We start from the raw sequence: 20,606 nt of genomic DNA on the forward strand, positions 1-20,606 counted from the left end.
TGGCTTTCCCTATTCTCCTGATCTCTCTAAGGCTTTCACCCCTATATTTGGCTCCGTGTTTTTTATTTAATAAGATCATTTAGAAATTCATCTACAGTGTGCTAGATGTTTAACTCCAGACGGGGCAGGGAGAAAGGAGAAAGAGTGAGTGGGTTAACCAAAAGTAATGATGTGTGAAGAAGCCTTTATGAAATTCCACTCACTCTCTTACAAGTTAACAGAAAACATGAATTTAAAGAATTAAGGAAGTTCTCACATGGGTAAATAATGCTGCTCCCAGTCACCGGGGCTATTAAGTGAAACTCTCTGTACCAGGTACTGGTTATCTGCCTAGGACTGGTCAGGGAGGCCTCAGAGGCACCCCAAACAAAACAGGTTGTTACCAGTGCTCTTGCGTGGGTACCCTAAGTACATGGAGTTGCTGAAGACATCAAACTCTTTGGTTGCAAGATAGAGAGCAATCTTGAACTTACCAGGAAATTCTCCCAGCTGGCTAGCTTTCACAGCATCGCAAAGAAAAGATGTCAATGGTCTTATCTACCCGTAAATTCTGCATCCTACAATATCAACCTACAAGCCAGGATGTGTGCAATGGTGCAATACTAGCACATATGCTTATGGGTATAACCACCTGTCTTGATTGAATTTGAGGCTTGCTCCATAGAGGGGAATTCATGCCTTCTACGATAATCATGGTCAAAGACCATGGCTTTGGAAGCATAGGCCAAGAGCAGAAGCTACTGATGTTTTGCTAATGATCATGCTAAATAGTCCATCTAAATATTTATTTTTATAATGATCAATTTGTAAAACTCTCAGCCTTAGTGAAAGAAGCCTCTTGCAGTTGGGAGTGGAAATGCAAAGACTCCTAATATTTCAAAACGTACTGAGAACAAGCAATTGTGCAAGACTGGGGTAATTACCATTTCATCACAGCTGAGGGAGGGGCCCACACGTCTCCTTTCACTCTATGAGCCTACTGGCAGTTAAGGGCAGCCATATTATTTTAGAGTTTGGAGTGAATACTTCCCCATTTCCCCTCAGTCATCAAAATTAATTTCTGGATGTATGCTTTTGGTGATTTCTTTTTTATTGTTGTTTGTTTGACACAGGGTTTCCTTAGATAGACCAGGCTGGCTTTGAGCTCAGAGTTCAGCCTGCCTTTGCTGGAATTAAAGACATGAAGGACCACACTCTTAGCCTTTGGAGTTTTGTAAGCTGTATGTGAGCATGCCCATATTGTCACAGTCACAGCCTATCTCTTTACAATTCTCACCTTCTTGCAGTTTTTAAGTTTTTACTCTTGTATGAAGATTTGGAAGGTGAACAAAAGATCAGACTTTATTAGAGAATATTCTTGTTTCTTTCATAACAAATTCTTCCTATGTCTACAATTTCAGAACTAGGTAATGATTTACCAAATTGAACACATTTTGGGAGTGGAATTTCCAGTGAACAGCAATACATGGGAATTCTATATGGTATACCTTCATATGGTTTCTCAGAACTATGAATTTTGTGATGAACAACAAAATTAGAGGGCTCTGTCACATTTTTCATGTTACTACATTTTGTCCTCATTATGTTTATGTAGTCCTGGCTGTCCTAGAACTCACTCTGTAGACCAGGATGGCCTCCGACTCACAGAGATCTTCCTGCCTCTACATTCTAAGTGCTGGGATTAAAGGTGTGCACCACCCCACCTGGCATTATTATGAATTTTTGCATATTGAACAAGATGTTTTTATTACAGCATTTTCTGTGGGAGCCCGTTTTCAGGATCCTCGTGGCTTTACCAGCAGGTCTGCATAGAACATGATTAGGGCACGGGCCTGAGTGCAGGTGTCTGAAATGGTCTGCATTTGGCTGTGCTGGGGGAGGAGGTCTTTTGCTCCACCCCTTGGCGTCTCTATAAATACCCTGGGGCAGGGACAATCAGGGCCAATTGGAATACGTTCCAGGCCCTCTTGAGGCTATTCTTTATTTTCTATCTGTTTATATCCACAATCAAAATCGTTCTATCTAATATTTCCTGCTGCTCACACTCAAGAAAACTCTGGGGAGCTGTGGAGTTGGTGGGTAAACGCCCCACAATTTTCCAGGGGCTGCAGATATGGCTCAGTGGTTAAAAGCAATGGTTGGTCTTACAGAGGACTGGGGTTCAATTCCCAACACACACACAGCAGCTCACAACTTTCTGTTAATCTAGCTTCAGGGATCCAATGACCTCTTCTGGCCTCACAAAACAAATTTGCAGTATACAGAAATATTTGCAGGTAAAGCAACCATATACATTAAGAAAAAACTTTTCCCAGTTACTTTTGCAAAATTTTATTTTAATATAAACCCTGTGATATTTTCTAAGATTTAAACCTTCATTAGAGGCATTCACAAGTTTCTCATCTTTATGTTTTTATTATATATACTGTTGAGATTCATAAGCTGAGAATTTCAGATAAATGCTATATCACATTATTTATAAAGGTATTTTTCTCTCTAGTATGAGTTTTCTAATGTCTTCTAAGACTTGCAATATGGATATAGGACATGTCACAAGTCTTTGCATTTGTAAAGTTTCTTTCTAGTATGAATTTTCTGATGTGCTCTAAGATATTCACACCTACTAAAAGATTTGTCACATTCCTTACAACTGTAAGGTCTCTCTCCACTATGAACTCTCTGATGTGTTCTAAGATGTGAGTCCTGGGTAAAGGATTTGTCACATACCTCACATCTGAAAGGCCTCTCCCCAGTATGGATTCTGTAATGCCTTTTAAGATGTGATAATTCAAGAAAGGACTTACCACATTCTTTGCATTTGTTACGTTTCTCTAGAGAATGAGTTTTCTGATGCCTACTCAGTGATGAATAGTGGGGAAAGGCTCTGTCACACTCATTGCATTTGTAAGGCTTCTCTACAGTACGGAGTTTGTAATGACTTCTAAAGTGTGAAAGCTGATGAAAGACCTTGCCACATTCTTGACAACTATAATGTCTCCCATCTGTATGCATTTTCTGATGTTTCTTAAAACTGGAAGAGTGGGCAAAGGATATGTCACATTCCTTACATCGGTAAGGCTTCTCTCCTGTATGCATTTTCTCATGGCTTTTAAGTGCAGACAACTGAGGAAATGACTTTCCACATTCTTTGCATTTGTAAGGCTTCTCTCCAGTATGGAGTCTTTGATGTGTTTTAAGATTTGTGCACTGGGTAAAGGATCTGTCACAAACGTTGCACTTGTAGGGTTTCTTTCCAGTATGTATTCTCTGGTGTACAGTGAGGCTTGAGGCAGTACTTAAGTATTTCCCACATTTCCCACACTGGTAAGGTTTCTCAGCAATGTAGATTGGTTGTTGTAAGAGACCGTGTGCAGAGCTGAAATCGTCATCATCTTCTCCCTGCCTGTGCTCTTTCTTTGCAGTGTAGAGTCTCTGATCTTGAGTAAGGTTGGAACACAAATTTAAAGATTTCTCACAGTCTTTAGATTTGCAAGGTTCATCTCCAGTGTGCATGCTTTCATGTCTGTCTGGGTTTGATGAGTCAATAGAGGCATCCCTATGGTTACTGCATCTGTAGTTACTGGCATTTTCTGTAGTTTGACCTGTTCTATAAAGTGCACATGTGGAGGGGTCATGAAGCACTTTGCCAAGCTCATTACACTGACAAGACTCCTTTTCAGTCTTCACATGTTGATGGACAGGATCACATTTGCCATAGTTCTCTGAAAATGAGTACAATTTAGATTAATAGGGCTTGTTCCAAGACTAAACATTTGATAAATGACTGTCTCCCTAAGTTCTCTCAAGATAAATCAACCAGCAACTACTTAGAATAGAGTTCTCAGTAGTTGACCTTATTCTTACAGTATAATTACATGGATTTTCATAAAAAGGTGATAGCCTTCAAGGAAGTTGAAACAAGTAATTGTAGAATCAGTAATCCAGGCTTGGGATGGAACTTACTGACTGATTATATTTAGAATACATGTCTCTATTTTTAAATAATCTTTTCTCAGATATTGATGGAGGAGGGTTTAATGCAATCCCAGGTTCACAGTGTTTACTTATTAATATACAGCCATAAAGAATACTGTTCAGAAGACCCAATTCCTCTTAATATTAAAAGTTTACTTAAAAGCATCAAAGTTTTTTTCTTTTCCCCTAAAAAAAAAGTTAGATTCTTCAAAAGTAATGGCTGGAAAGCCAGTATTGTGCCAGACATCAGAAGCTCCAGATCAGTGGTTCTCACTCACTCTGTGGGTTCCCGCTATGAAAATACATACTTCTGATGTTCTTAGGAACTGAGACACCGCTTAGTAGCAAATTTACAGTCAGGAAATAGCAACAAAAATAATTTCATGGGGGCGCTTGAGAGATGGCTCAGTGGTTAAGAGCACTGACTGACTGACTGCTCTTCCAGAGGACCTGAGTTCAATTCCCAGCACCCACATGACATCTCACAACTGTTTGTAACTACAGTTCCAGGTAATCTGGCACCCTCACACACACATACATGCACATAAAATAAAATAAATAAATCTTTAAAAAAGTAATTTTATGGTTGGGGATCACCACCACATAAGAAAGTACATTAAAGGTTGTAACATTACCAAGGTTGTGAACTGCTCTAGACCATTTGAGGCAGGGCTGTCATTGGAAATCATTTCTTATTTCTACCCACTATTGACATACATGCAAGGAAGGTAATTACAGAATAATCCCACTTCATGGACTCACATTAGGCTTAGAATCTGTAAAATTATTCCAATATAGTATCAGCATAGTGAAATAAATATCAGAGGTAATAAGGCACAACATCTTCTAACAGTTACAACCGGCAGGATGCATCCTGGGGCCAGGACACTATACTAACTTAAGTGACCAGGAATCTTTCAAGTGGAATTGAAAACACAAAAGCACTTTCAGCTCTTGAGTTCTCTTTCAATTGATGCTCTCACTTGTCCTGCCCTTTCACTAGCCCACCCTAGTTGTGGCTACTCTCTCCTCTCCACATTCCAGGACAATCTCATTTTCTCTGAACAGGCCTACTTTGCATATAATAATCCATGTGTTCTGTGAGGTAGCCCATGACCCATGCTAGTATTTCAAAAAGAATACAGACGTCTAGCACAGTACTGGGCTCAGTAGATTAAGAAAACACTAAGTAGAGGAATCTAAGAATGATTTCCAATTGCTACTTCCTGTCAGAATCTTCAGCATAATTAGGGAGAATTTTTAGTTTACACATCTTGAGTTTTTCTTACAATTAAAACAATGACAAGTGCAATGATGGACATGGAGCTTTAAGATATGGGTGCAAATATTATACGCTACTAAGTTTCCGAAGTTATCATGGAACCTAAGTGAGGAGTACATAACATCTCTAGAATAGAAAATGGAAAGAAAGATATAAAAACCATGAAAAAGTTCCTTTCCACTACTAAAGTTTCCGTAGTCCCCTGTTGTTTCCAAGATTGCTTAACAAAGAGTTTACAACCTATGACGTAGGTACATACAAAGCCTGAGTTGGGAATTCTACAAGCAAAATGTTCTCACCCACAAAGACCAGGTTGTTATAATTCTCCAACATCACATCAATGTACAAAGACCGCTGAGCAGAGTCCAGGCAATCCCACTCCTCCTGGGAGAAGTCCACAGTCACATCCTGGAATGTCAACAGACCCTGAAATGAAAATTTACAGTTAGACCATGTGGTACCAGACAGAGTGCTTTCCTGGATGTAAGGAGACTTAAGGAAATCAGGGATGTAGATGAGTGAAGACCATTACCCAAAGCGATGACTTCTAACATAGTCACATTGTATAGTGTATTTTCAAGACATAGTGTATTTTCTAACTCCAAAAACAGGATGACATAATAGTCTCAAGCAATATACATAAAATAAGACACACATTTAAGTTCCAGACACAGTTATCTATCTGTTATCGGATGCTGTGTTTATGTTACACAGGATCACAGCAGACATGTCTCAGAAGGAAAATTCATGATGAGGAAATGTGCTTTAAATGCTGTACCTGTAGATCATGCTAAAATACTAACACTGAATCATCCTGTGTGTACTTGGGCCTTACATGACTCAGTTCTACCAAGTTCAGTTGGGATGTTTAGACTCTAGGTCCAAAGCCAAATCATTAAATAGCAAAGGAGTAGGTAAGGAAGGCAAAATTTATGATTGACTCAATAATAGTCAAAGAGTTTGGGATTTTTCCCACAGTAACAGGTAGTGTGACACCGTGCACTGTGAATTTAATGCTAGCATATAAGATCAAGGAGTCTATTGAATTAATTTTATGAGACTATTGGGCCACTACCAAGCAGATAGAAAAATCAGCATCAGCCACATTTGATATAATCCAAAGTTTTCTAAAAATATTCAGAAGCTGACTGAGACAATCAATAATTTCAGACTTTTTAAAGATTTCACTCAAAAAGTTATAAAAATATTGATGGGGGACTAAAGAAATGACTCTCCAGTTAAAAGCACTAACTGATCTTCCAGAGCACCCAGGTTTAATTCCCAGCATCCACATGGCAGCTCATAGCTGTCTGTAAATCCAGTTCCAGGGGATCTGACATCCTCACACAGATATACATGTAGGCAAACATCAATGCACGTGATGTAAAAGTAAGTTGTCAAGTGGTGGTGGTGCACGCCTTTAATCCCAGCACCGGGGAGGCAGTGGCAGGTAGATCTGTGAATCTGAGGCCACCCTGGTCTGTAGAGTGAATTCTAGGACAGCCAACGCTGTCTCAAAACCTGTCTTGAAAAATAAAAGAGAAACAAGTAAATAGTTAACAAAATTAATGATAATCCAAAAATACATTGAACAATGTTTAAGTTACAGCTAAGCATGTACAAGTAAGTGTAGTAACTGTGGATGCCTTCAAAGGTGACATAGATTTCATGTTAATAAATGAATATATTAAATTCTGTGAGAATTATAGTCACTTTTCAGTGTTTTGCACATATAATACAGCACAGAAGAATGGCTCAAGAGAAAATTTGAGCTATTGTGTCTGAGTTTTGTAGTCATCAATATGGTCCTTTTTAATACTTATGCTGTACTATGTAACAGATTTTAGGTTAGTGTACATGTAACGGTCTTATTAAATAAAAAACACAGAGTCAAAGGCAGAGTTAAAAGCCCAAGAGGTCAGAGCAGTAGCTAAGAGCTGAGACTAAAACCACTTTCTTTTCCCTCGCTGCCACTGCCGTCCTTCCTCTGAGAAAGAGAGCTACTTCCTGTGTGTCTGTCTTTTTATTGACTTTCTGTTCTGCCTTCTCATTGGTTGTAAACCCAACCACATGACCTCCTTGTCACTGCCTGTCTACAGAGACCTCCAGGTCTCTATGGTTGGTATTGAAATTAAAGGCGTGTGTCTCCATGCAGGCTATGTCCTTGAACATACAGAGATCTGCCTGTCATGTGATCAGGATTAAGGGCGTGTGCTACCACTGCCAGACTTCCGCTATTGCTTGCTATTAGCTCTGACCCCCAGGCAACTTTATTTATTAACATACAAATAAAATCACATTTCAGCACAAATAAAATATCATCATAGGTTAGTAGTGTTTATGATTCTTCCTTTATTTCTCTAGAAATAGAAATTGATGACATATTCTCTCTGAGCTGTGGGGCATTTACCCACCAACCCCACAGCTCCCCAGAGTTTTCTTCAGTGCAAGCAGCAGGAAATATTGGATAGAAGGATTTATATTGTGGAGATAAATAGAAAATAAAGGATAGCCTCAAGAGGGCCTGGAACCTATTCCAATGGGCCCCGACTGTCTCTGCCCCAGGGTATTTATAGAGACACCAAGGGGGTGGAGCAAAAGACCTCCCTGCTCAATACAGCCAAGTGTAGACCATCTTAGACACCTGCACTCAGGTCCGTGGTCCTAATCATCCTCTCTATGCGGACCTGCTGGGTAAAGCCACGAGGAACCCGAGAACGTGCTCCCACAGGTCCCCCTTTCTTAATGTATAAAAAATAACTCATTATTAAGAGTTCACAGCTGCCGGGCGGTGGTGGCGCACGCCTTTAATCCCAGCACTCGGGAGGCAGAGCCATGCGGATCTCTGTGAGTTCGAGGCCAGCCTGGTCTCCAAAGCGAGTTCCAGGAAAGGCGCAAAGCTACACAGAGAAACCCTGTCTCGAAAAACCAAAAAAAAAAAAAAAAAAAAAAAAGAGTTCACAGCAATCTCCATAGCTGTTATAACTCCCAGTATGGGAGTAGAGGATGATAAAGATGGTATTTCTCTTTTGGATTAGGTCCAAGGTGACTACAGCAGTCTTTAGCTGTATCAAGCCCTTTCTAAACCAAAAACTTAATGCAATCACAAACTTAAAAGAATCTCTTAGCTTCATCATTACCTGTAACAGGTTAACATAACTATTGTTATACATAGTCACAATTCTCCCAATCTTACAACTCAAAGCAAACTCTTAGCAGAACCATATCTGGTGCTATATATAGTTAACAATTTTCTTAGTCTTACAATTCTAACTCTTAATCATTTGAATTTTTTTGCTAACAACATAGGAAAAACTTCGATGTATTCACATCAAACTTAAATATTTCCTTAATTCCACAAAACCATGGTGCATTAATATCAATAGGTTAAACATAATTTCTGCAAACATACATTCAACCTTAATTCACTCATAACTCCTCCTTTTCTTTATAATTTTTTAAACAAAATCTCAAACCTAGTTAGAGGAACTCAAACTTACTCAATTCCTATAAATCCATATTGAAATGCAGTATTCTCAATCTAACCATTAACACTTTGAAAACCTTTAGCAAAATATCCAAAAGCAGTTTCATAATAAAACTCTTTACACTTTAAAAGTAGTCTTAGTATACCCCATTTGCATTTCTTACTAACAAAACATGCCATTAGTCCACTCAAACAACAAGAAAATATTTTTTAAATTAAGTAGACTAAGGAATATTATTTCTCCCTTTTCTTTACAAATTTTTTTTTTTTAAAATTTCAAGCCTAGTTAGAAAACGCAAACTTTTCAATTTAAACAGTCCCATTTGTAACACAAAACCAGTTCCATAAGTAATTCCATTTTTACATAAACAGTTCCACAAAACAACTGTATTTTTAACACAGAACAATTCATGAATATATGCATACACATCTTGACTCTAGGTAGAAACGATAAATTTCTTCATTTAAACAGTTCCATTTTTAACCCAATTCCAGAAAACAGTTCCTAGGTCATTACTATAAGTAAACTCAAAATTGTCCCATTGCAATGAAATCTATTGTTCAGTTCATTAAGTCTCAAAATTCAAATGATAAATTCTGGTACTAGCCTTCCAAATACGAAGAAATCCATAACAAAAATCTGTTTGTAATTTTATCTCATTTTAAGTTCAAAAAGTTCAAAAAAGTAAATTCTGGTATCAGGCTTTCACTTCCAAATATAAAGAGACATTTTACAACCAAAACTTTTTGCAGTTAACAATTTTAGTTCAAACAAGCATCTCTGCAACTTTTTATTCTCAATCCAGAGACCTTTTTAGGTGTAGTAGTATTCTAAAAACCACACCGTTTTTGATGTTAGCTCAGGTTTTTCTGTGTTGCGTTGACTTTCCACAGATCTCAGCTGCAGATGCCTTGTGCTGGTTCTGGCGTCTGCCATTCTTAGCGGCTTTTGGAGCTTTTCAAACCATTCAGACTGCCTACTTTGCAGTCTGCTAGGACACTTCCTTCTGTGTCTCAGGTTCTTTCAACCATATACATTAATAGACTCACACTTAACATTTACACTTTTTTACAAACACACATATAACATATTTTGCCTTGCAAAGCATTTAGACTCACATTCAACATTTACACATTTTTACAAACTCATATATAACATTAACATCTACTTATTTATACTCCTTAAGGAAACTATACAACTACTTTAGCAAATATATTTCTTATTTACTTATTATTTTCAGCTTTTACAATTAGAATCTTTACTTATTTACTTCTTATATTTTTATTCAAACTTACATTTACAAATTCTTATTTAAACTTACATTTACAACTAGCATCTTACAAGCTTATTACTACATGTCTTAAGACTACTTTAGATACTTCTTGCAAGCTTATATTCTTAAAGGAACTCTATATAGATCTATTATACAAACTTGTATAGGGCTACCATTAGCATATATTTAACTTAGCAAACACGTGAAGATTTCTTAACACAGATCTAACAAGACAGAATAACTTCTACAAACTCACATATCTTATTTTCATCTTTTTCTACTGCTTATTCTTAATTATCATCACTATCTCTATCAGAAAGATTCTCTTAGCTAGACAGGAAGCACATACATCATTTCTAAAGTTTAGAAGTTTATAGTCAGCTTTGCTATACAACACTGGGATTTAGTGAGTGTTGTCATTATAGAGTTGTGTTACTTGTTGCTAGGGGACTCTAACATTCTCAGGACGAAGCCACACCTCAAAGTTGCCAAGTTCTCTCAGCCGTTCAGGAACCGGCAGAGATGCACTGTCAGCGGTAAATGGTTTTTAACTAGAGGCTGTCCCTTCACCCAAACTCATAATAGCTCCCCTAAGTGCTTCAATTCAGACAAACGTTTCTATTACAGCAGTACTCTTGGTTTGCTCTACTGAAAAACTTCACTTTAAGCTGAGGGTGAAATTACCATATTTAGCTGCTGTAAAGCTCTTGGTCAAATATGCACAGCTATTAGGTGATATAAAGTATTTTTCTAAAGGAGCTAGTAAAGCCCAAAGCAGCACAGCTCAGAACTCTATTTCCTCACTGTTTGCATTAACTAGTGACAAAACCTCAGAAATACTAATCGAGCCACTTTCATTCTGGTTCCTTTATAGGAACGTCATTGGAGCTGACCTTCCTTAGTTCCACACTCCTTACCAGATGCTCCGGTAACTACTCAGCTTCATTCTCCTCTTGTGAAAAAACACAAACATGTCCTCGACCCCATATTAAAACAGGATCAGGATCCTTCCCTAATACTGGGCAGGGATCTTTCCATTTCACTTGAGCAAAAGTCGCTTGGATGCCACTGTGCCAAAATCTATCTGCAGCAGACTGTTCGTAGACATCCATATTCAAAAAGTTCAGAACAAAAAGAGCATGATTTAATGCATTATGTGGTGATTGAGGGTAAATTCTTCCTCTTTTATTTTTATTTTTTGAAGTTGAGTATTTTAAGACTGCTATGAGCCCTTTCTACAATACCTTGTCCCTGAGGATTATAAGGAATACCTGTTTTATGTATGATTTCCCATTGGGTACAAAATTGTTGAAATGCCTTACTACTATATATCCAGAACCATTATCAGTTTTAATAATTTTTGGTATTCCCATATACGAAAAACACTTCAAGCAGTGCATAATTACATGTTTTGTAGCTTCCCCAGGTTGTGCACTAGTATGAAAAATCCAGAATAAGTGTCAATGGTCACATGGACATATCTTAATTTGCCAAATTCTGCAATATGAGTAACTTCCATTTGCCATAGATGATTGGGAAGAAGACCTTGAGGGTTTAACCCTAAGTGAGGGACAGGAAAATATTTTGGACATATCCCACATCGTTTAACTATTTGACGAGCTGCTTCTTTGGTAAGATTGAATTGCTTTCTTAAGCTTTTGCTATTGTGATGATGAAGAGCATGTGACTGTTGAGCCATTTCCACTTAGGATAATGCTACTATCTTTGTTAACTTATCAGCCATTGCATTACCCTCAGCTAAAGGACCAGGAAGACTGGAGTGAGCTCTAATATGGCCCACAAAGCATGGCAGCTTTCTTTTGTGAATAGCGTCTTGAATTTATTGAAACATTTTGAGTTGATTGTTGTTAGTTCCAATATTTTCACCAAAACTGTTACTATTCAAAGGAGTCAAGAACATAGATGTTCTTTCATGAAACATATCCTTCATTAGCTTACTCTGAGAAAAAGCATTTTCAGGATTTAGTATTTTCACTTCATTAGCTTTAACTCCTGATGTTATTAGCAGCTGTAATGTTTAGCATTGATTTTTTTTTTTTTGTTTTGTTTTGTTTTGTTTGCTTTTTTCGAGACAGGGTTTCTCCGTGTAGCTTTGCGCCTCTCCTGGAACTCACTTGGTAGCCCAGGCTGGCCTCGAACTCACAGAGATCCACCTGGCTCTGCCTCCCGAGTGCTGGGATTAAAGGCGTGCGCCACCACCGCCCGGCTGATTTTTTTATAAGGAACTTTCAGGTGAAGCAACTATTTTTTTTTAAGACAGACTTTTCTGAACTTTGTTTCCTATCTCTAAAGTAGTCATTTCTTTTTTGAATGCTTGTTTCCTTGTCTCCTTATTAGATTTGCAAAGGAATTACTCATTACAAGCAGTTTGTTCAAAAGGCAAAGAACTTTAATTTCAACATAAGTTTCTTCATACCTAAGAAAAAGTTCAGAGTATAAACTGCTTTCTTAAGGATTTTAAAGTGGCTAGTTTGCTCTTATAGGTAGCTTTTTGTCATCCAACTACCGTAAAAATTTGCACAGCTATTAGGTAAATAAGACATTTTACCCATGGTGCCCCAAACTGCGAAGCACCTAGTTCCTTATCCTTTCAGTTTTTCATTGGAACTGACACTTAAACTCTTAGATGATTTTCCTCCTTATTCCTTTAAAAGCTGTATTTTAAGTTTACCATGAACGTATTTTCGAGCTGACAAAAGTGTTTCAGGGCAATGTCGCCATCTTTAGCGGAAAAACTACATTTCCCAGAATGCATTTGCCTTATTGCAAGCTAGCTTTTGGACTTCATTTCCCATAGTTCTTTTCGGGTCTGAGAGTCAACGGGTTCTCTTTCACCAGACTTGTTTACAAATTCTTGCCCAGGATGTTTAAACAAAGTTTTTGCTTTTGCAACGAGAGATTTGAACAAGCATTTTACATTTTCAGCTATGGCACATTGGGAGATTTCTATTCTCTCCTCAGCTGGCTTTAACAGGTGTTTCTCCTTCATTTGACCCTGGCCCGGGATGAGAACTGCACCTGCCTCATTAGCGCGCATTGAGGTGGGCAATTTCTGATAGCAACTTTCCCTGGGGCTTGTGTTTGCCTTAGCCAGTGAGTGAAAAATAAATATTTCTCCCACTGATTTTATTTCTCATTTTGCTTGTTCCTTCCCCGCCCCCCCCGCCCCCCCAGATGCAGAGCTTCAGGTATCTGTCTGCAGCTCTGTACCTCTGCTAGCTGCCTTTGGAGGTAGGGGCTTTTTTTCTCCCCCCGAATCTGCCTCAAATTCTAACAGCTTTTTCAGGTCATGCATTTTCTGGGGAGGATTATGTCCCGTCTCTGTTTCTTCAGAGTCCTTCTCCCAGACAGTTCCCAGTTTGGTCTCAATTTATCCCCTCTACCCCAGAAACATTTCCCAAGGTCACAGTGACAGCTTTTTTTCTTCTGAAGGTAGGGGCTTTAGTCCCTTTCTGTTTTCAGGGTCTGAGGTTTGTGTTCATAAATCAAGCTTAGCAAGGGAGGTTTTTGCCATATCTAAGCTCTCATTAGGACAGGTGTTTTCCCCTCAGGCCTTTCACCTGACCCAGTCCCCCAGTGGGTTGCATTTGCTTGTGTGGGTGCTCAAGGACAGAGCTTATGCCAGAGGCAATCACCCCTTTGGGCTATACTCCCTTATCTCACCGGGAGTCAGTTGAAACAAAGCTTTTTCTCTTAAAGATGCTTTCTCTGATAGAAAAGAAAGCTTTACTCCTGGATAGTTCTGTTCTGCCTTGGCTGGGCTCTTTCCCCAGTGTTCTGACTCAGCAGCACAACTGCTTCAGATACAGTTCAGCTTTACTGTTTTCCCAGAAAGGTCCTTTCTCTGATGCTTTTCTCAGATTTCTTTTTGCAGCTCTGGACCTATCAACCCGGGACTTGTAGGAAAGCAGACCACTGTGCCGTACCCACTGGCTTTAGCTTTGTTCGTTCATTAGCAATCTTCCCCTGGGTCCTGCACCTTCCTGCCTCAGCTCTGTGCTCCAGGAAGTTTACAACTGCAGGAACCCTAGTGTCCCTGAAATGCATTTCAAGTCAGAGACTGACCAGTCACCTCTGGGTTGTTGGTCAGAAGCGAGGATACAATGCTAACAGAGTTTGCATTGCTTCAGGGGATCTTTGCATTAGGACGGTTAGGAGCACCTTTTCATTCTATAATGCTCACTCAGAAACAAAACCCTTGATGCCTCAGCTTGGCTGTAACTGAAAAGCTTGGCTTTTTTGCTTTTCTCAGGTAAAGTTTCCTGCTCTTTTGGGCTCTCTGTAGCTCTTTACCCACACTCTCCCAAGCGTTTCCCTCAGGGAATTTTGACCCACTGTCTTTTACTAGCTTGAAGAGACAGAGCTTAGAAGAGAGGTTTTAGGAACCCCATCCCTGTCTCCTGCATTGCAGGGAGGATTTTAAAGCTTGAAAGAACTTAGGTTTTGCTGTCTTAAGAGGTTTGTTGTTTTCCCTTAGAGCTAATCACAGGTGATTCCCATCCTAATATCTTCAGGTGATTCTAATTTTTGTCCTTTTGTTGTGCCCAGATCATGACCCCCAGAGAGACCACCAAGGACGAGCATACCAGAATGCAAAAGCAAGGTTTATTTCCGTTACAAGTCACCGCACAGCGCAGTGAGGCAGGGAGGAGTTCCTCTTTCTTGGGGAAGTTAGTTTTTATAGGCAAAACCCACAAAATGTCTTAGAGGGGAGGGGGTTAGTATGGGTCCATCCTTGATTGGTCCAGTTTTTCCCGGGCCTGGACTTTGTCTTATTTTAGCTTATCTGTTTGCCCTTTCAGGAGTTTTACAACTCATCTCCGGGGTCTGGTCATGTTATCTCCAGAGAGGGGCATCTCATGGTTAATCAGTCACCACCAGACATCCTGACTTTGTTCTTTTGAAAACACCTGTCTTCACCCTCTCCAGGAAGGGGGAACTGACTCATTTTTAAGATATCTCTTTCCTCAGCTCTTTTGGGTTTCTGGGGAAACTGTGTCTGGGTCTTTTATCTCCAGTGCTGAGATTAAAGGCATGTGTCACCATATTCCCATCCCATTTGGTTTTGAGACAGGATCTCTATAGCCCAAGCTGGCCTGTGTTATGCCCAGATCGAGTTCCCAAAGAAGCCACTGGAGACTTTAGGTACAGAATGCAAGGTGTATTCTAAGTTTACAAGCCTAGGCAGGGAGGCTCATTCCAAATCTTACATGCACAACAGGGAGGTTGGAAGGAGCACTCCCCTTTCTTTGTGAGGCTAGTTCTTAAAGGCACAGACCATATAATTCATTTTCCACAATCTGCTTTTTTAGTCTTTTGGTCGAATATCCTGACTCTGTTTTTTTTTTAAAGTCCCTGTGGCTGACACCGCCACCTGGGAAAAATGGGTCTAAGTTCTTATCTACACTTAGGAATCCTGGTTTAAGCTTCTCTTTGCCTGTAGGGGATAGAGTGTGTGTGTGTGTGTGTGTGTGGGGGGTTTAACTGAGGTTTCACACTTTTGATAAAGTTAAAGGTTTTAGTTTTTAATTTTGAGAGCTTTTGAGAAAGATTAAGGCTTTTTAGAGATGTTTTTCCCCAAAATTTTTCAAGAAATGCTTTTAGTTTAAGAGAAAGATTTTTTTTCCCCCAAGAGAGAAAGACCAACTTTTCCCAAAACTTCTGAACTTTAAACTTTTTGGCTTTTTACACCCCCATTTTTGCCTCAGGGAGAAAAAACTTTCTCCTGCTGCTTGGACTTAGCATTTCAGGTGTCCTTAGGCCAAAAGCTTCCATAGGAAACTTCTTCTTCCCCATAAGCGCAGAGAAGAGCTTTTCTACTACCCGTAAAGCTCAAAGAAAGATTTTTTTTCCCAGTTTGCGTTCATAGCCTCCAAAGTTAGAAAATTGAAGAGTTTTTCTGTCTAGTTGCCTTACTTATTTTTTTCTACACGATCTTACACTTCTAAGTTTTTCCTACACTATATTACTACACTATGCCTTATATTTTTCACAGATAGAAATTGAGAAAGGGATAGAAGATAGAAAATTTTGACAGAAGAGAATTTTGTGCTGCAGCATCAGACATCCTTCCAGTCTCTTTCCTTTTCTCTCGAGGATAAAACCCCTGCCCCTCAATAATATATAATATTATATATATTATTTACCTACTGGGTAAAGCCATGAGGAACCTGAAAACAGGCTCCCACACTGAGCCATGAGTCAGGGATAGAAATGCAAACCTGCAGGTCAGAGCCCATTCCCCAAATCTCCACTTTAAAACACTGCAACTTCAGGATAGAGGAGTCGAGCCACGACTCTCACAGGAACTGACTAGAGCAAGGCAATGAGGAATGTTCTTTCTGCATCAAATATGATGGCTTATGCACATCAATCTGTCAATGCCCCCAAGACATTATTTCAGATGTATCACACATAGTGCTACATAATGTGTCCCAGCCAGAAAGGACTGCACAGTACGATCCTGTTTGGGACAAAACAAACAAGCAAACAAAAACCAACCAAACAAAAAAAGACAAATAAAAAATACTGATCTTTCCAGTTTGAAAAGTTACCACTAAGCATCCTAACCAAGTGAGTGATGTGAGCAGCAATTTTCCTGAGACAAACAGATATCAGGTGTCAACAAACACATAGACACATCATCACTGTTGTGATATTAAACAGCAAAGAGAAATAGAAGTAGACTACAATCTGAATCTACACTCAAGAACATCAGTTTCATGGCAAGATCAAGCCACATGTTCCTGCCATGTTCTGCCCTCGATAGTGTGCTTATTTAGTAATAAGAAACAAGTATTATTGCGCTGGGCGGTGGTGGCACACGCCTTTAATCCCAGCACTCGGGAGGCAGAGCCAGGCGGATCTCTGTGAGTTCGAGGCCAGCCTGGGATACCAAGTGAGTTCCAGGAAAGGCGTAAAGCTACACAGGGAAACCCTGTCTCGAAAGACAAAACAACAACAACAACAACAAAAACCAAACAAACAAACAAAAAGAAACAAGTATTATTTAGTATTAAGATCCAAGATATGTCTCTTTTAATTCCACATATTTCTAAGATGTTGTGCCCACTAGTCCATGTGTTTCAATATATTTTTTGTTTTGTTTTGTTTCCGAGACAGGGTTTCTCTGTGTAGTTTTGGTGCCTGTCCTGGATCTTGCTGGCCTCAAACTCACAGAGATCCGCTTGGCTCTGCCTCCCGAGTGCTGGGATTAAAGGTGTGTGACACCACCGCCCAGCCTCATTATACATTTTTTTTTTTTTGAGCTGAGGATTGAACCCAGGGCCTTGTGCTTACTAGGCAAGCGCTCTACCACTGAGCTAAATTCCCAACCCCCATTATACATTTTTATAAACATGATTCAAGGAAATGGGACAGATCCCACAAATGGAGCCTACATGACACATGGACCCTTACTCAACAGTATATAAAGATATAGTCCATTCTCTACAGCAATTGGGCATCAACATTTTGTTGTTGTTGTTCTGTGAGACCAAAATGAGCCATCTTAGAAATAAGGCCAAAATGCTTTCACCCTAAAACTAAGGCCTAAGATTTCTCCTTTTAGGTACAGGCCATGAGTTACTGGAATAGGCCATGAGTTACTGAAACCAGTCAGTCCAGATTCCAGAAACCAGGAAGTGTAAAAGTACAGAGTCACAAGGTAGTAACGAGTTAATGACTGCCGGACTATGGAATGTCCTCTCCCTGGTTCCCTAGGCAACTGTTTGACCAAAGAATGTTCCAACCCTGGTTTCCAGGGTAACTGACATAAAAGTGTCCCCACCTGAGGGCAGCCAATGAGAAATGGTGGCAGGCCACCACCCCCTTAGAAGTAAGATTAAGCCATGATTTCTAGAAAGTCCCTAGAAATGAGCCAATCAGAATTGTACCAAACTAGCACCCCCAAATGATGTAACCTTGTGGTTTTTGTCTTTAAAAACTGAGCTTGCAAAGAGTTAGACACTTCCTCCAGCCTCCACTGCGTTGGATCTGCTGGACGAAGTCCCTGCCTAGGCTTGTTTTGGTTTTGGATATCCAGAATTAAACCTTGCTTTTGCATTCCAGCATGCTCATCTTTGGTGGTCTCTCTGGGGGTCGCAATCTGGGCACAACAGTTCATGTGTCATAGTGGAAATATTTTCAAAATTACAGATCAAAAGTTCATGTAGGATATTTGCCCTAAAAAAATATGTAGAGAGCAGAATTGAGAACAGCATCATAGGAGATGTGGAATTATGGAAATATATTATATAGCTGTAGTCATAAAGATAGTCTGGTATGGTCATAATAACAGACAGGATAACAGAATGGGATAGAGGACCCAGAAAGAAAACCAGGAAGCTATGCCCTCTTAATATTTGACAAAGAAGAAAACAGAAGCTAGAAAAATATGGTCTTTTCACCAAATGGTGCGGGAAAAACTGGATCTGGCAGGAAAATGAAATTAGATTATCTTTCACCTTGTACAGAAATCCATTCAAAATGGATCAAAAACCTTGTTTAAAACCAGAAAAAACAGAAAGTTGGAAAACTCATAAGGATATTGGAATGGGCAAGCACTTATTGATTAGAAAGAACACCAACACTACAGGAACTAACCCAAGTATCAACACATGGAACTACATGAAAATAAAGAGTTTCTGTACATCAACAGAAACAGTCAGCAGAACATACAGACACCCCACAGAATGGGAGAGAATCTGTACTAGCGACACTTTGGACAAGGGCTCATAGCTAGAATTTACCAAGAATTATAGAAATTAAATTTCAAGGAACTAAAACTGCCAATCAACAAATGGGCAAATGAGCTGAACAGACACTTTGCAAAGACAGAAACAAAAATGGCTGATAAATTTTTGCAAAAAAAATTTTTGTGATCCCTAAAATGTCACCATGGAAATGCAAACGAAAACTACTTTGAAACACTGCCTTAACCCAGTGAATGGCTGCCATCAACCAATCTGATAACAAATGTTAGAGAGGATGTGGAGAGAAAGATACCATTGTTCACTGTTGGGGTGTAAGTGTGCATGATGGTGCAAATTAATACAGCCATTGTGGAAATCAAGTTTGGGATCCAGTACTCAGTAGGCAGAGGCAAGGAAGGGGATTTCTGTGAGTTCAAGGCCATCCTGGTCTACAAAGTGATTTCCAGGACAGTCAGGACAGTTACACAGAGAAACCTTGTCCTGAGAAACCAACAATAAATAAATAAATAAAAATTAAAAATTAAAGATAGAATTAATGTATGAACAGCCTTTTCACTATTGGGCATATACTGGGAACTCCACACCCCAATACAGAGATATTTACACCCCATATTTATTGCTGCCTATTCACCAAAGCAAAGAATTGGCACCAATCTGATTGTCTATCAATAGATGAATGGATAATGATAATGATATACATATATAATGGAATACTATTCAGTTGAAGAGACAAGTATAATAAAAATTTGCAGAAGAATGGTTGGACTTAGAATATGTAATATTAAGTGAGGTCAAAAAGTATCAGAAGGAAGAAACCCTTTCTTTCCCTCATATGCAGAATCTAGCCTATAATATATGTTTTTGGAAACAATATATGTGTGGGCACAGTAAAACATAGAGAAAAGAGAACAAGAAACATTAAATATCAGGGTTGAGGTAGACTCAATGCAGGCAATGAACACCAGCTATGAAAAAGGATGTAAAGCTAATTGCTTTTCTAGTTCTAATTCTGTCACAAGTTTTTTGGTTTTTGATGGTAGATAAATAGATCAAAATATACTGGATATTGACACTATCAAATCTCATGCAAGGCTCCAGAGTTTCTGTTCCCTATGACTAACTGTATAAAAGTACAATGAGTTGTATAGTCTTTGGGTCTGGTAAACTGCAGTGTGTAATTTTGTTTGTTCATTTGTAATATTTTTTATAATATAGTTAAAAATTATCAAGAGCAGAAAATTAAAGACTTCCAATGTCTCAAACTATAACATTTCTAGAAAAAAAAGGGGGACATGACCACTGACCTGGGATCGATGAACTGGAGAATCAGCCATTTCTTTCTCTTTTTCTTCTTTAAGTTTCTCTTTCAGTAACAATAAATAGGTGACTTGCTGCCCTTTCATATTAAGGAGTCAAAAAGAAAAAGCAAAAATTAACACTGAAAGCTGTTAGAGAACAGTGTCAAACCACATGAAAGACCCAAGCAAGCAACAGAGTTCTACCAGGTGTCTGGCCAATGATCCCAAAGTCTTGAAGCTTGAAGAGAAAATCACCATTTCTTATTGCACAAAGAAAACTACTCTCTTAAAACTGATGGGGACATAAGTGCATTTAAGATAGTCACCAATTAATTGATTTCACTAAAGTAGCACTGCAGATAATAAATCAGAGGCAAAACATACACAGGAGAGTCAGAGAATCATCCATGAGAACATGGGAAATAATAAATATCATGTGAAGAATAGAGAAATACAGGAGACCTGGAGTAATCATCTATGGGCAAGACAGCAAACCACTATTTCTCAGACGAAAGAAAATTACAGGGGCTAGAGAGATGGATCAGCAGTCAAGAG

The 20,606-nt window shown here is 39.0% G+C and overlaps 1 pseudogene; it reads right to left on the reverse strand.

The window, feature by feature from the left end:
* Positions 1 to 1,323: 1,323 nt before the first annotated feature.
* LOC128095658 (zinc finger protein 54-like) overlaps positions 1,324 to 20,606 on the reverse strand; it is a 54,030-nt pseudogene continuing 34,747 nt past the window's right edge.

The sequence above is a fragment of the Peromyscus californicus genome, unplaced genomic scaffold (genome assembly GCF_007827085.1).
Source record: "Peromyscus californicus insignis strain IS unplaced genomic scaffold, ASM782708v3 Scaffold_4__1_contigs__length_199733344, whole genome shotgun sequence".
In the NCBI taxonomy this organism is placed as follows: Eukaryota; Metazoa; Chordata; class Mammalia; order Rodentia; family Cricetidae; genus Peromyscus; species Peromyscus californicus.